General features: G+C 33.1%; 1 protein-coding gene and 1 non-coding gene across 3 annotated transcripts in view; both read right to left on the bottom strand.

Annotated features, from left to right (window-relative positions):
• The window catches only part of tow (target of wingless repressor), a 77,894-nt gene that overhangs the window by 45,028 nt on the left and 14,111 nt on the right, over positions 1-18,755 (bottom strand). The gene's annotated exons all lie outside the window — the stretch shown is intronic.
• On the bottom strand, positions 1,478-1,628 carry LOC149489422 (U12 minor spliceosomal RNA). Its single transcript, XR_016318409.1, has one exon. It is a non-coding gene; the product is annotated as a U12 minor spliceosomal RNA (small nuclear RNA).

The raw sequence follows: 18,755 nt of genomic DNA, 5'->3' as shown, positions 1-18,755 counted from the left end.
ATAATACTAGCGGTTCGCCCCGGCTTCGCCCGTGGTACATATTTCGCAATAAAAAGTAGCCTATGTCCTTTCTCGGGTATCAAAATATCTCCATACCAAATTTCATGCAAATTGGTTCAGTAGTTTAGGCGTGATTGAGTAACAGACAGACTGAGATACATACACTTAAAAACATAACGCTCCTCTCGCAGGCTACAAGACTTTCCTTGCCAAAGTAAATATTATTATTTATTATATATGTATTATATTTTTGCCTTCTATGTTTTGATAGAAGGGTAACATTTCCCGGATACATTATAAATGTTGCTCTATGAAAAAACTCTATGTAAATTAAAAGTACCTACGCAATATCCACTTGGTTTCGTATTCATATCAAAATCTGTATTCAGTGTTACTATAGCCTTGGAGAAACAATGTACTTCTAATGAAGACAGAAGAGGTCTCTACCGGTCTAAGTTGGAGATCACTTCAACTACAGAGTATATAAAATTGATTTTTTTTTAATATTCGGGCTATGGTTCACAATTTATATTGCTTGTCAATATCATGAAAAAAGTGAAGACGATCCATAAGGTATAAAATATTAATATACAGGGTGTCCCACTGTTGGTATACTAAGCTCAAAGGAGGTTATAGTTTTGCATACGCCGAGTACGTAAAAAATACTTAAAAAATTCCAGACGCATTTTTTTTTCAAATAGATGAAATCTTAAAACTCTATGTGTACACCCATAGCAAGCAACCCGCCCATTTTTGCCACTAGCACGTGAGCTATCGTTTAAGATTATGTTTTCATAGACAAAATGCTCACATTAGAGAAGCGGTATATGACGGCTGCGCGAAGCTGGAGAAGAAAACATGGATTTTCAGGAAAAAAATATCAAAAAAATTTTAACGTAATTTTGTTGTTTATGTATTTTTTACGTGATCAGTGTATGCAAAACTACAAGTTCCTTCGCGCTTAGTATACCAATAGTGTGACACCCTGTATAATATGTATAGATTACCATAATAAACAGTTAATTCACTTGTAATAGGTTCTACTCAGGTATCATTATTTCAAATTTTCGTTTTAAAATTGTAATTTAAGAGTAGGTTCCTGTGGTAGGTTCGGAAGAAGTTCATTTAAAAATCTATGGTTTGATTGCATCGTATTAGTAGTTATAGTAATGACTAATGATTAATAATTAATATCAAATTTAACAATTTTACAGTAACGGTTATTTTTACAGTGAATGCAAAATGTGTAGCACCAGCGTATTTTAATTTTTAACGCAGAGTTAAAATTATCAGAGTACCAAGTCAAATGACATCTTATTTTTCCTATTTTCCTCAATCGTTATTTGTTATTGCACAAGTAACAACTAACAATTAAAAACAGATCAAACATTTACAGTAATTAAATATTAAATAATATTAAGTATGTACATAGTACTTACATATTTTATTATCATCATTTATCATAATTCGAGTAGCAAGGGCAGATCGCTTCACCCGAATCTCTCACAAAGTAGGTGAGCGACTCAAAGGGACGACCTGGACCCACTCAAAAATAGTTTCGCCCAAAACAGGACATAGCCGAGCGTTACCAAGGCCCAATAATTTCCTTACTCAATAGATTGAGGCACGAGTAGCGGTACATTCTCGATTTAACTTATAACTTTTGGAAAACATTTCTATAGCGCGAGTTAGAATGTGCTTGGCGCCATCTAGTGGGAGTATGTGTCACTAATGCGAATATTTTTTTTAATATTTAGAGGCAATGATAATGAAGTTTTTGCAGGGTATATGATTCCTTATCTTTGGTTAGATTCGCTATCACAGTACAATGCGTTGAGCTTTTAATAAAGACACATTTACTTAAAATTAAATTATTTTTTTAACATAAAATTTCTATTTTAATTTTTAAGAAATGTTATTGCACCGTTATGTACCTAATTAATTGCGTTGAGATTATTTTACATACTTTTATATCTCAACTACATACAAAATGCAATAAAATAAATTATTTCTCTATGAAAAAATATAGTTATGTTATATGTACTTTTAAATATCAATTCAATTATTCTCTGGTAAATCTGAAAAAAAATATTCTCTTAATTTATAACGCACCAAATTCATTCAGAAAGCCACCTATATATTTCAGCATAAAAGATGAACCGATGAAAGCTCGTTGCAAATACGCATGTGCAAAAAACTACAGCGCAAGTTAAAGATTAATGAAATAATTAAAATAACTAAGGCGTTCAACGCTGAGTAATGTAAACATCCGCCACGCTGGAATCCAACGCATATTATGTATGTCTTCACGTTCAATGTAGCAATATAATTAAAATCTCTCGTTTCCCGCCAAAACATTACAGAGTTTCGCCCACTTAAAAGCTTTGTTTTGAATTTGGAACGCGCTGTGCGAATCCTTATCGAATACAGAGTAAATAATTTAGAATGGAATTCGAACGCGAATCCAAAACAAATAATCGAATTGCGAGCATAAACTGTCAACCTTGACATTTGCATTGAATAAAAAAAAAAATACCAATTAACTATAACTTATAAAATGTGTTCTAAATTTCAACAATTTACAACATTATAAACAACGTCAATTTCAAATGCCTGATATGATAAATTAAAAAATGTACCAGCAACAAAATAAATATAGCTATAAAAATGCCACTCAAATAAATAAATACAGCTGGGAAAATTATCCGAACGCACACGTGCAATAAAAAGTTTGCGGCGTAATGACGTCATAATTAAATGGCGTGGTCTGGCGCGACTTTCCCGCCTTTTATTTTAGTTCAACGCATGCAATTAAGTCCCACCGAGCGTGCTGGCTTTGATCTAGGCTTCAAGTGATAGGTCTGCTTTAAATTGCTAAAGAACTGAGTTTATTTTATAGTGACATTGCCTTTTATGGTTGAATTTCATTTTCAATCCTTTTTACACCTCTATAAAGACTCTATCTCTACTAATGCCATTTAAAATATGGGTTACTTCTACTTTGGTTCTTATTTAAAATGTGTGAGAATAACTGTGTGTCTATTTTTATAGGTATTACTGAATCATTAAAACGGACATAAAGGAAGGGATAAATTATAGGGTAAAAATTAATGGAAAACAGGTGCATGGACCACACGCACAAAGCTATCGGAAATTAGTTTATGCAGTTTACTGACACGAAAATTAAAATGCAAAATTTTTCTTTCACTCATGCTCCATGACACCACTAGATACCAACGCCACTAGATAAATTGCACCAAGTTTTAAAAGACATAACTATTATCTTACTCGGATACTCGAATAGACCCAACTTGACGTCATTCCCGGCTGTCACGAAAGTTCACGTACAACTTTCATATCTATTACACCCGTAGGATGGTATAAATGTCATTATTTCAGAAATAATGAGGGCCAAATGTATCGTAGGCGTAATCACTCGACATGACGTAAATTCAAAGGCTGAAGTTAGCTCGAATTAAACTTTATGCGTCATTCTCGTCTTTAAGTTGGAGGTCGGTATCAATTGAAATCAACTGTCAGATGATGCTAACAGTTGCTAATGGGCTACCTTTTGTGATTTGAACTTCTTTTATAATTTTCGAGATATCTTTGCTTGAGATGATATTTTGGTTTGACACTTTGGACGAAATATAAAATGAACGAATAGAGAATTAAAATAACTATAGACTTACCCAATGGTCTTTTCTCATGTTTGATAAATCAAAATATTGCTGCGACATTTAATCTGCTATTTGAACGTTCTAGACTGTCGAGGGTGTCTGAATTTGATAATCAAATAAACTATTCTAAAAGCTGAAATAAATTGCTCTGTCGTTCCACATAGATTTCAGTTTCAATTTTCATAAACGAATATGAGTTCGAAAACGCACGTTAAACACAAAGTAATAAAGTTTAATATTAAATATTTCTAATATCGATACGCAATTCTCCTTGAAGTATCCCATTCGAACGTGAGGTAAACCGCAGCCTCTGGCTAGACATTAGATAGTCTTGTTTCAAATACAATGCTAGACAAATAGAGGCGGATCCTTGTTACATATTGTTGATATATTCTCAATCCATTTTAGTAATATAAATATGAAAATCTAAGCTTAAATGAAAAGGATATTTATTTCATACACCAGTAGGCAGTAGTCCGCTCAGGTATATAGTGATAGTAGGTATAAAACAAAGTTGTTGTGTCCATCTCAATGTATGCTTAAATCTTTAAAACCACGCAACGGATTTTGATGCGGTTTGTTCTAATATATAGAGTGATTCTCAGGGGAGGTTTTAGTATGTTATTTATTAGGTTATAGACAAAGCGGGCGAAGCCATGGGTGGAAAGCTATAGTATACAAAATTATATGCATACACTATAGCCTACACTGCAGCATATAGCACTCAGGTATAATCGAATAAGCACGTTCGAATAAACAAACTCATCATCATCATCATCAGCCCATATACGTTCCCACTGCTGGGGACAGTGGGGTATACATACATAATATATGGGGGGCGGATGGTATACATGTTGTCGAACTTTTGATTCTTCGACATTTCGGTTTCCTCACGATGTTTTCCTTCACCGTTCGAGAAGAGGTGATGTTACAATATGCGCAGATAAATTGAAAAATCAATATAAGATTTGCTAATGACCAATATGTCGCATTTAATGATTCTAACGATATAACATAGCATCAACCAAAATTCCATGAAACACTAATAAACTCGTATATCAGAATTCTCTTGCAACGAGGAACTTTTATATGATATTCCTGGAATTGGGTTTAATTATATTTGTCTTAATAAGTACGGAAGCGGACACGTGTATGAGTATTAATTTTATATTAAATTTGTAGTTTATTTCGTTATTATTAAAATCGAAAACTCGTTTGATGAACTGTATGCTAAAATTTTGGTTGTTCTTTTCGTTCATTAACACTAAATAAAGTCAAATTTATTGAGTCGTTTTTTAATATTAAATGGTTATAATGTATGATTTATTGAGTTACGTACAAGATAGATAGACAACAAACTAACAAATTGAACAATTAAACTTATCTAGAGACTTCCTACAGATAGAACAAAGTTTTTATCGCTGTTCCTACTCGGATATTTTGATCGGATATTTTGATACGGTTTTTTGTAATACATAGAGTGGTTCTATATCATATAATTTGTAAAATTTAAGATAACGCGGGTGAACCCGCGGCTAGAAAGCTAGTATTACATAAACGAAGTCTAGCATTTACTGGAAACTCATAAAGGATGGCTTGTACGTGACAGAGTTAACTCAACCCTTCGAACGGCCAAGGACAAACCCTTTGCAGTTTGGTCACATTCCCGACGAGGCCGAGAATAAAAGAAACGACAATATCAACGGACATATATTTTGTAACACTTATAACTTTATGATTGCAGAAGGAAGAAAACGTTATACATTTTGTAACAGCTGCAGTTTATCTACAATTAAATACTTAAGAAAAACCTGAAAAAACCTTTATAAAAAAGTGTATTTTTAATTTTAACAGTTGACTCAGACGTCTTTTTTTTTTCTTCTAATAAGTAATATACAATCTAAGACAGATCTAGACTTTTCAGTTCTCTTTTCAGTTATTTATTATCTTAGTTATTACTAAGATAATAAATAACTGAACATACTATTACATACTATTAACTATTCTGTGCAATAGCACATAGCACATAGTTAATAGTATGTAATAATCTAAAATTATTAATCAAAAATACAAAATATAATTAGCTGTAACAATAAACTTGTAAAATTGTATCCACACACTCATTATGTCCTAGATTAGCGTTGCATCATTAAAACACGTTAGTTTTATGCGTGAACTGTCACTTTGACAGTTACAAGTGCAAGATAGATAAAGGTTTTATAACATTAAGTATAACATGCTAGGTTTCCAACCGCGGCTTCGTCCACATTTTCAAAGAAAAACCCACATATTTCCCGTTCCCGTGGGATTTCCGGGATAAAACCTATCCTATGTGTTAATCCAAGTTACCCTCTATATGTGTGCTAAATTTCATTGCATCGGTTCAGTAGTATTTGCGTGAAAGAGTAACAAACACACACATACACATCCTCACAAACTTTCACATTTATAATATTAAGTAGGATAGGATAGGGTATATCAAGTATTGTATTTTCTTTGAAATTTCTATTCCTTATCAATACAATGGTCACAATATCACATGTAATAATCCTGCATATACGTTGTAATATTTCTCGGAACTAAAGCTGCACTACAAGCTAATAAGCTCTCGAATGCCATCTAATTTGCATTGGAATAACATTTTCTCTTTGAAATAACTGTAAACTGTATTTGTATTTACCCTTATAATGTTATAGTTAATATTTTAAATCGATTCGGAGGTTTGTTTTTGCACTAGCATAAGCTCATAGTTTCGCTTGTTGGTTTACTTATAGATGAATCTTGATCTAAATTTTTCAAGGTTACCTATAATTTGTAACATATATGTAACATATCGATTCAACATGGATGAAAATTAAAAAAGTCCTTTTAACAAAAGACAACAATTCAATATTACTTATTAAGATTAGATTAATGCATCTCACGAATTTCGAAGTATCCCATAAGATAAAGACAACGAGCATGTACAATGCTCGATGGATAAAGATAATTTAAGTTCGGAGATAAAAACTCTTTAAGATAACTCTGATTTTACGCGCAATGGCCAAAGTTGTACATCCCGTCCCGAATAGCTTGAACTCAAAGAAGTTTTTACTTGGTTTATTGGTCTTTAGATGTTTTATTGAATATTGTCTATGGAAGATAAAATAGTTTGGATTTTGTTCGGTATCTAATAAAGGGATAATTTTTAGTGATAATGTTTTTTATGTTTGTTTTTATGATAAGTTTAAGCAAATCTATACTAATATTATAAAGCTGAAGGGTTTGGTTGTTTTTTTGAACGCGCTAATCTCAGGAAATACTAGTCCAATTTGAAAAATTCTTTCGGTGTTAGATAGCCCATTTATCGAGGAAGGCTATAGGCTAGATATCATTACGCTAAGACCAACAGGAGCGGAGCCACGAGGGTGAAACCGCGAAGCGCAGGTAGTATGTATATGTAGCAAGAACTTAGCAATCCATACTTATTAATATTATAAATGCGAAAGTAACTCTGTCTGTCTGTCTGTTACTCAATCACGACTAAACTACTGATTACTGAACCAATTATCATGAAATTTGGTATGGAGATATTTTGATACTCGAGAAAGGACATAGGCTACTTTTTATCCCGGGAAAATGACGCAATCCTGAAAATCCCACGGGAACGGGAACTATGCGGGTTTTTCTTTGACTGCGCGGGTGAAGCCGCGGGCGGAAAGCTAGTGTAGGTATAATATATATTGGACAAGACAGGGTCCTGAAAATATTCGGTTAAATTAGCCTCACAATTTGTTTGTCATTTTAATCAAATACCTAGTTAACCATACCCTAAACCCTTTTCACTCTTTTTCTCTAAAATATACGAAAACTATTCCATGGTTTTAGATTAAAAAAAACCTTGAAATATCAATCGAAAAATGTATAACCATTATACCGATTGCATTCAATCGACAATATCCTGTATGCAATAGATTTTTCTACATTCCGATAGAAAAAGAAATAAAACACTTGAGTCCATCAACATGAAACATAAACTGTTTTCGAGAAATCCTCGTTTCCTTCAGAAAGACGCTTATTTTCTTTATTTGTGAGTCTGGAAAGTTGCGAATTTTTTTTGTATTTTCCTTCCTTTGACTATGAAGTCTCAGAACGCGTGGGACACCTACGCAATGTTGTCGTTTTAATGTAAGCTTTGTGTTTTGTACTTGTAAATAATCGTAGTCCTTTGAGCGCTTTCGCCGCGGATTCGCTTCGCTTCGCTTTTATGTCGCTGTCTTTGAATTATATTTACATCAAGATGTTTATCTTTGGTAGAATAAATACGTAACACAGGTGCTTGCTTATAAGTTTATTGTAAAGTGTCTATATGTCAGAGATAAAATACGCAACTCTGATAACAAAGTTAAAACTGTTTGGACAATTATTAATGGTGAAATGGGCAAAAGCCGGACAAATAGTACCATAAAACTTGTAAATGCTGGCAGGGTAATTGACAAAAGTGCTGATGTTGCGCTTGCTTTTGAAGATTTCTTTAGTAGTGTCCCTGTTAGTATTACTAAAAAATTAAATTCATCATCAGTGCTTGCGGAGTCCTATTTGAGGGACCATGTTGCGGAGTGTAATGTATTATTTGAATTGCGACATGTGACTGCAGATGAAATTGTTAAAACTTTTAAAACATTAAACTTAAAAAAAACATGTGATCTCTGGGGAATGTCTGTGAATTTAGTAAATAATATTATAGAAAACATTGCCAACCATTTAGCGTTTATATTTAATCAATGTTGTGACTGTGGTATATTCCCTGATTTATTAAAGTTTAGTAAAGTTATTCCTTTATTCAAAAGCGGTGACCAAGAAGACTGTAATAACTATAGGCCTATTTCTATTTTACCAACTTTGAGCAAAGTCTTCGAGAAATTGATTTTAAACCAATTATGTAGTCATTTTGTTTCAAATGGTTTACTGCACGCCAAACAGTTTGGTTTTACAAGGGGGCGCTCTACCACTGATGCTGGAATAGCTCTTTTGTCACATATATATAAAGCATGGGAAAATTCAAAGAATGCTTTGGGGATATTCTGCGACCTTTCTAAGGCTTTCGACTGTGTAGAACATTCCACTCTATTACGGAAACTAAATTTTTATGGTATCAAAGGTTTATCTCAGGACCTCATAGCTTCATATCTTCAGAACAGGGTACAGACCGTTGTTGTTAATGGAGAGAAATCTTGCGGTGCGCCGATTAACATTGGTGTTCCGCAGGGATCTATCTTAGGACCGTTTTTGTTCTTAGTGTATATTAATGACCTACCTTATTATTTGCAGGATATGTGTGAAATAGTACTGTTTGCAGATGATACCTCATTAATATTTAATGTGGATAGATATGACACAAATGTTGACGAAGTAAACTCTGCTCTTTTACGCATATCTAATTGGTTTAATGCTAATAATTTATTATTGAATGCAAAAAAAACAAATTGTGTAGAGTTTATCCTTCCAAATGTAAAAAAGGTCAAAAGGGATATCATTTTAAACGGGGAGGTATTATACCCTGTCGAGTCTACTGTTTTTCTTGGTTTGACACTAGATGAGAAGCTACAATGGGGGACCCATGTTGCCACCACCGCTGCTAAGCTCAGCTCAGCTGCATATGCAGTTCGAAGAATAAGGCATCTCACCGATGAAGATACGGCTAGATTGGTTTATTTTAGTTACTTTCATAGCATTATGTCCTATGGAATTCTACTATGGGGCAGGGCTGCAGATATAGAAACTATATTTATATTACAGAAAAGAGCCATACGCTCTATATATAATTTACGTGCTCGGGACTCACTAAGAGATCTCTTTAAGAATATTGGTATCCTCACTGTACCATCACAGTATATATTTAATAATGTTTTACATGTACACAAAAACGCGGACTTACACACAAAAGTAGGAGATAGACACTGTTATGGCACAAGGAATAGAAATAAAATTGAAATGCCATTTTATAGGTTAGCTAAAGTTAAAAATTCATTTATGGGCCAAGGTATACGTTTTTACAATAGAATTCCTCATAGTATTAAAGAATTTAGTAGTGTTAAATTTAAAACTTATTTAAAAAATGTATTAGTTCAGAGAGCCTACTACAGCATTAAGGAATATATGGAAGATGAAAATCCATGGAGGGTTGTCGCGTAAGAATAACAGGACAGTTCTTTGGCATATTATGATAATATATAATATTATGTAGTTAGATGTAAGTAACATGTAATGTAAAATTATATTGTATATGGACATGACTTTAAAAGAGCAACTATGGAGTTTCTTGCCGGTTCTTCTCCATAGATACTGCTTTCCGAATCGGTGGTAAATTTAAAGAATGTAATGACGATTCAAAAGTGCTTCTGGAAGAAGTCTAATTGAATAAATAAATGTTTGAGTTTGAGTTTGAGTTTGAGTTTGTAAACAAATTACAACTAATATGAATAAATTAAATGAAACAATATACTTTTTATGTAAAAAGTCTAAAAACTAGCTGTGTCGCGCGGTTTTACCCGCGTGGCGCCGCTCCTGTTGGTCTTAGCGTGATGATAATAATATATTATAGCCTTCCTCGATAATGGGCTATCCAACACCGAAAGAATTAACCAACCCGAGATTAGCGCGTTCAAACAAACAAACTCTGCAGCTTTATTATATTAGTATACTAGCTTTCCACCCGCAGCTTCGCCCGCGCAGTCAAAGAAAAACCCGCATAGTTCCCGTTCCCGTGGGATTTCCGGGATAAAACCTATCCTATTTCCCGGGATAAAAAGTAGCCTATGTCCTTTCTCGGGTATCAAAATATCTCTATACCAAATTTCATGCAAATTGGTTCAGTAGATAAGGCGTGATTGAGTAACAGACAGACAGACAGAGTTACTTTCGCATTTATAATATTAGTATGGATAGATAGAGATTTTTATTGAAATGCAATTATGTATAAGACAACGATCCCTTTGACTTTCGGGTCGGTTTGAAAAAGGGCGTTTGTGTCCAAACTTGATTAAATAAGGATCAATTCGCTTATTACATAAAATTGATTAGAGTCGTCTCAAACGAATTTTGTTTAATAAGGTTTTCGTACGCTTTACCTATTATTAAAACATACATTCATAAGTCATGAAATAATTAGCAAAAACAAGCTTCAAATCATTACTATTATTATGTATTTTAAAACAAAAGTAAAAACATCACTAAATTATACAAAAATGCAGAGAAAAATACGTTCATTACGAGCAAGTGTGGACATACATGTTGCAGCTAAAGTCGTATTTCAGATTTATGTTAAGATTTACTTTCGTTCAACAAGGTCGGCGGTAAAAAGTTATGTTCGTACGTAATACATGTAAATAAATAAAAATATTTATAACTGGTCGTGTAAAGTGAAATCGCTAATTTTATCTTATTAATATATCTATTATCTATATATGTATCTACTTAATAGGAGTTAAATTCGTTATTATTGAATTTAAAAATGAAGTATTTATTATAAATTTTACTTAAGAATGGTAGAGCTACTGTACATTTTTCTAATCTATTTAATTATTTATCCTACACAAACCAAACAAAGCTACTACACTGAAAACTGTGCAAATAGTTGCCTTTAAAAATACAGAATACAGAATATTAACCATGGACTATATATAGTACATAGTTTGGAATAGATGACGTAAAATAATAAGTATTCAGATTAAAAATTATTAGCGTTCAAAAATCATAGTTCAACCAAGTTCAACACAAGGTTTGACATCGTAATGACAAATATCCGCTAAATTAAAATTTATTTCATAAAGTTTATAATTTTCCGTAAATTAAACAAATGCTAAAAGTTTTATATTCTTCTTGCTTTTTTCAATGCTTCTGTGATATTCTTGCATTCTGAAAAGCATCCATAAACCATTTTTTTCTTAATTTCGGCAATCATTAAAGATTTTTTGCAATGTTTTTTGCCAGTGTCAAGTTAGGTATTCGGATATGAATAGCTATTTCAGTGTTAGATGGTTCATTTGTCGAGGAAGCTTATAGGCATCATCACGGTAAGATTAATTTATCTTCACACTGGCAAAAACTGAAGGGCACAACTTGTATATTTACAAAAGAGAAGTCCGAAGACAAATTGTTGTACTTGTTTCAATATATACCGGCTAGTTCAATAGTTTCTGACAAACACAGATGAAATACAGACGGACGTAAACAATAAAGAGACCACAGAGTATACAAACATCATAACGGTTTGAATTAAATATTTTGCAGGCTATATCGAGTATTATACATACTATAATATACTGATGTGAAGTAGGTACCTATTGAGAATTCGATCCAACAAATAATATTCTAACTAAATTATATTTATGATCAAAAGGAAAAATTCTATACATACGTATCATGATGTATATTGGGAGTATTTTTAGAAATAATATCTATCTTATTTCTGCAAACTAAACTACGTTAGTTTCCAAGCTCATAATAGGTAACACATTGAGAGAATAAATCAAAATCAATACAGCAATTAAAGCTTGATAACTTAACAAACAGATAGATTAGTAATTTATCATTAGAATAAACATTTAAAGTTTAAACGTTACGTATATATATATTTACTAGCGGTCCGCCCCGGCTTCGCCCGTGGTACATAATATGAAAAATAGATGTTGGCCGATTCTCAGACTTACCCGATATGCACAGAAAATTTCATGAGAATCGGTCCACTCGTTTCGGAGGAGTATGCAGACTAACATTGTGACACGAGAATTTTATATATAAGATTATCTTACAAAATCCCATCCCACTTCACACCTACGTATTGTTCATTAACCTAATTCCCATTACACACGTATAATTTTACGTTCATTCAAGTATATAAATGGTTTCGTATATTTAGCCACTACCACGAGTCTAAAGTAAATAATTTGTGAACTGATTCTATTTTAAGTTTGTAATAATTTGGACGATAAACTTGTTTGTGAGTTAATAATGTTAATAAGTTTTATGATCGTACATTATACATAATCCGTCTTGAATCTTGATATACAATGTGGAAACTTTAAGTTAAGCAAGAGAATAACAATTATTATAAGAACTTAATATTTTGTGATCTGCGACTTTTTAATTATATCCGTAAATTGTTACCTATAATCACTATCACTACATAGTATAAAACAAAGTCGCTTTTTCAGTCCATATGTCCCTTTGTATGCATCTTTAAAACTACGGAACGATTTTGATGCGGTTTTTTTTTAATACATAGAGAGTGATTCAATAGGAAGGTTTTAGTCAAAGCGGGCGAAGCCACGGGCGGTAAGCTAGTTATATCCGTCTTGCTACAATGGGGAAACTCCTAAGATAATAAATAGCATTATAATTTATAATATACATACTATACTCTTTATAAAAAAATCTATAACTCTATCTGTGTCCTGCAAAAGTAGATATTTATCTTAAAAAATGAAGAATAATTAAACTTCATGTAATACTATAAAGTCGAAGAGTATTTGGTTGAAAGTGCTAATCTAAAGAACGACTGTTTATATTCCTTGATCAAGGACGGCATAGTGACTTTTAGTTGTTTTAAGATCAAGTTACCACCAATAAAGCCAAGCATCGATGAAAAAAGTTGCTAAAATAGAAAGAAACTTCTTTTTGCAAACTGCATAGGTCACCTACTATATATCTAGGTAGGTACTATATACCTAGGTATATAATGGTAGGATTAAATTGCAGTATGACAGTATCGGGTGTTAAAACAAAGCGCCTATAGATTCGTTAGTTTATAAAACTGAATCGATCGTCAACAGATGGTTATTTTCCCACTGTACTGCTGTAAACTGTAAAGCGATGCGCCATTTTGTTTATACAGTTTGTATTTGCTTACTAATTAGTTGAAATAGTCGTCGTGTTTATTGATATTCAAATTTATTAACTAAAGAGGTTTGGAAATTACATTTAGGGCCGATTTTTCAATGCTTGGATAAAAATTCGTCGAATAATGTATAAAACTACCATTTTAAAAACGTATTCTAATTGCCCGTATTTGACAGTTTACGTGACATTTTAATATCATCGTGTTTTACGGACTTTATGGTCGGATAAGTTTTATCCAAGCATTGAAAAATCGACCCTTATTTGACAAATTATAATTTTCTATTATTAATAAGAAATCCACATGCATATGGTAAAGTATAGGTACCCAGTCACAAACTATCTATATGCCAGATTTTATCCACATCCATTCAGCATTTTATGGTGTATACGTAGTCTTGTAACGTGACAGTCAACTCCATTCTCATCTCACCACTTCCAAAAAAAGAGAAAGAAGACATAAATAGAAAAAAAATAGAGAGTAGATATATTTTTTTATTTCAAGTGCCCTCGGCCAGTGGACAATCTAATCTATATATATATATAAAACTCAAAGGTGACTGATATAGTGATCTATCAACGCACAGCCCAAACCACTGGACGTATCGCGCTGAAATTTGGCATGCAGGTAGATGTCATAACGTAGGCGTCCCCTAAGAAAGGATTTTAGAAAATTCATCCCCTAAAGGGGTAAAATAGGGGATGAAAGTTTGTACGATGAAAATTTATCTTTTCCACGCAGGCGAAGCTGCGGGCAACAGCTAGTACAAAATAAAATATAAGGTACTATTTTTATAAAATTGTTACATCCACGTGTACTAAAAATAGACAAACTACCTCAATTACATTGTCTATGTGTGGGTTAAATAATTTCGAGTGTGGGCGTGTAGTAGGCGACTGATCACAGACTACGACACGATTACGATAATTACAAATCTTTTTTAATTAAGTATCTGTTTTGTTAACATTTTCCGTCGCAAACAAATGAAGAATGATGTCAGACAATTTCTTTGAACTTGTTTTGAACTCGTAAATGGAGGAAGATACTTTTTTTATTTCGCCAATGTAAGGAATATTCCTTGCTAGACTGCTTAGACATATTCTATAGGTACATATATTCAATCCACAGATCACAGAAACTCAATCCTTATCTGATTCCAGTTTTATAATAAAAAATGTGTGCGTGTACTAGTGTACACAAGCAAGAAGTGAAACTTCTTTATGACCTTATTTTTCAAAAAATAATTTACTATAATATGCAACTTTACAGAAATAAGACGAATCACGCGTGGTAGGGATAAGAAAAAGATGATGCGTAACGAAAAAATGTTACACTAAATTTTTTTCCAACCCCGATAAAGAAGTTTCACTTCAATAAACTTTCGACTAAACATATCTGTAACTAAAGTAGGGATAAAATTAGTAAAATAATTATAAGTTTGAATCGGCTTGCAACAACCCAAAAATATTATATTATTATTATTTAGGAAAAATGTTACTCCCTCCCACTGAAATTTAGAATTATTTCACAAGTTCCATAGATTTCTACACACAAACTAAAAATACAGACCCGTGTGCAAATTATAGATACCTTTGACAGCGTTCCCTTTGTCGATAGAGTATCAGCAACACCTCTGTCATCAATATGTGTTTGAAATGCAGATCTTAGAGCATTTCCACACAAACTAGACGTTTATTAAAAAGCTAGGCCTTTATGTGCAGTTGAAAAAGTTAACGTAAAAAACAGAAACTTTAATTCAATTCTCCCTAGACGGAAAATATAAAATTAAATGGTATCATTGCTTTCTTGTTATTGTTTTGTAAATATACTACGGAATACGGATAATCATTTAGTACTTAAAAATACTAATCTACGACTAAGCTATATCGTTTATTATTAAAAACAAAATATTAAATAACATAAATACGAAATAATAAATAACTAGTCGACAAATCACGTCCGTTAATTTCAAATTATAAAAAAAAGTATTTACGTGATAATTTTATTTCTTCATTTGAACAGATTATATAGGTATAGATTTGAATTAACATCTGGTAACCCTAAAGAATGATTTTGGCGCGAAGCCAAACTTACGGCATGACGGCCGACGGGTAGGCTTCGAGACAATTGAACTATGACCACGTGTGCAGTTTTATTGTACAAATTAAGAGGTCTGAAATGTGTGAATTTGATAGAAAAATCTAGATTTATAATAATTGACCTGGCATATTTTAATTAACTTTATAGGTAACGTTAGCTACTACATATTAAGTATTCTGTGCATAATCATAAGGTCAATTATAACAAATAATACCAATTAACATCCCAACCAAGCTGTACTAATATTATTGTTTTGTTTGTGGTGTTAAGATAAACTTTTTACTTTTACTTGTACCTATTTTTTAATAGTTAGGTACACTATTTAATCCTTTTCAATAAAAATTCATTTTATATTTTATAATCAGTTATCAATAAGCTTCTGATGATATTTCTAATACAAAAATAGGTAAAAGAGTAAATCAAACAATAACAAACGTACAATTCAGCATTCAAAATCTAATAGAGCACTCAAATTCAATCCAAACATGATTCAATCACTTTTCATTTCACATCAAAAACTTATGACATTCTTGAAACTTTAAAGGGAAGGAAATGGGATTCAGGTTAAACAACCTCGTCCCAATTCTGATGGGATTGTAAACAAGTCTGCGTTATATCGGATGTATCCCATCATTGCGAACTATCAATGATTTTGGTTGCTAATTTTATAAATTATCATGTACACTGAACAATTTGCGTTTATTACCTTTTAAATTTGCCGACATAATTATATTGTGATATTGTGATATCTACTAACCCGCACTTGATAGCGTGGTCCTGCCTCGGCCCGTGTCCCCTCGGTGGGAACATTATATTATATGTGTTATATTTAAAAGATGAATGAGGAAATCAATGCGGGAATAAATAATGCACACCGGCTAGAATCGAGACTGCCTTTTTATTTTTCAAATACCCACTTAGTAAATATTATCATGCACAGATAATTCATAATGCAAATACACTACATCTCCCCGACACCAATCGAAATATATTTAAGAATATAAATGTAAAGTATTTATAACTAAAATATAACTACATAGCCGTATCGAGCGCTCTTATACAAACTAAAACAACATTGAACTTATGCTAGTAGAACATCTTATAAATAACTTAGCTATGAAACAAAGTCCATATAATTAACGCAATAGATTTTACTCGAAACCATACCTAACCGGGGCTCGGCGAGCCCGGACTGGACGATCGTTTAAGACACTGTATGTATCTGGTCGAGATGACATTAAGCCACCTTCGGTGGGAAAGGTAGTAACGATTTTAGAAGCAGTTTCACACTCATCGTCTTCTTGGCTACTGTGCTCCACGGATCCCGAATAATTTTTATAAACTCTGAGTTGATCAATGTGTCTTTTATGTGCCATTTTCCCTTCTCCCACCTTATAGGAAAGAGGTCCTAGTCTATCTAAAATAACTCCCTCTACCCAGAATGATTTATTATTTCTATATTTTCTAAATAGTACTTTATCACCAAGTGAGAACTCACGAGTCGGTCTATTCGATATTATTTGTTTGCGTTGTTTCTGTCGAATCATTTCATTCAAATCGGGTCTAAGTGAATCAAACGCAGTCCTAACATTTTTTTTAAGTAACAACTCAGATGGCGAACGCCCTGTGGTACAATGTTTTGTATTACGGTACATTAATAGAAAATTTTGCAGGGCTTCATCACAATCTACGCCATCTAATTCCGCTTTCTTAAGGCAATTTTTAATTAATTTAACAGAGTTCTCAGCCGCCCCATTGCTACTTGGTTTATAAGGAGAAACTAAAATATGCTTAACATGGACGACACCTAGGTACTCAGCAAATTGTTTACTACTAAATGGTGGACCATTGTCCGAAACTAATTCATAAGGATAACCGAAACGAGCGAAAATCCCTCTAAGACAGTTAACAGTAACATCGGCACTTGTACATTTAACCAAAAATGCCTCAATCCATTTAGAGTATGCATCAATGAGAATAAAATAATATACGTTCAGTTTTGGGCTTAAAAAATCTACATGAACTCTGTACCAAGCTATCTGCGGCCACTCCCACGGATGGGTAGCCGCACGCGCCGGCGCCGGCCGAACCATCGCACACGTACGACAATCATTGCAAATACGCTCTAAATCCTTATCTAACCCCGGCCACCACACATAACTTCTCGCAAATGATTTCATACGCACGATACCTTGATGAGTTGAATGCAAAGCTGATAATACACGCTCGCGTAAATCACTCGGTATAACTACTCGTAATCCGAACATAATACATTCTTGTTCAATACTAAGGGCGTCACGTACTTTCCAATATAACTTAAATTTATCATCTAAACAAAATTCATAATGCAAATACACTACAATATGGACTTATGATAATGATTATCTGGTTACATCAACAACTTTAAACAACAATTTTTAGTCAAACAGTACTCAACATTTTTTATGCAACTAAATAAAAAACGAATAAAATTTCAACCTTATTATTTTAAGCCATTTATTACCACCTATTCTCAGTTCCTTTGTTATATGAATAATAGAATGTGATAAAAGACAACTCTTTATAACGCGTGGACCAGCATTTTTCTAGACTATAACTTGTCCCGTAGCTGCTAATAGTTGCTATTGACCTAGAAACAGCGCAATGGTGCGGAATATGGACCAAGTGAAATAAACGACTTAGATAATGAATAGAACCAAGAATCTCCTGTGGGAAGAAGACTATTGTTAATATTAATACTAATTCAATGTACCAGGCTATACGACTGTTTACTAGTATACTTCTACGTATAGGTTTCCGCCCGCGGCTTCGCCCGCTTTGTGTAAAACCTGATAAATTATATACTAAAACCTTCCTCTTGAATCACTCTATCTATTAAAAAAACCGCTGCGTAGTTTTGAAGATTAAGGCCCTGCGCAGACGGCACACTTTTTGTGTGATCGAGTCTGCGGCGCACAAAAAGTCTGCATGGCGCGCAAAAAGTCGGTCGCGGATTTTTCACAGACTCAACGCACACGACGCACATCTTCGATCATTTTGTCGGCAGAACTGTAGGGACGTAGACGCTATGGAAATCGTATAAAGTGTGCGCCGTCTGC

The sequence above is a fragment of the Colias philodice genome, chromosome 3, assembly GCF_061535455.1.
Source record: "Colias philodice isolate Cphi_HAF_F1 chromosome 3, ilColPhil1 Martin Lab GWU primary, whole genome shotgun sequence".
NCBI classification, from domain to species: Eukaryota; Metazoa; Arthropoda; class Insecta; order Lepidoptera; family Pieridae; genus Colias; species Colias philodice.
Note: the sequence above shows the minus strand (reverse complement) of the source record. Positions and strands in the feature narration are given on the sequence as shown.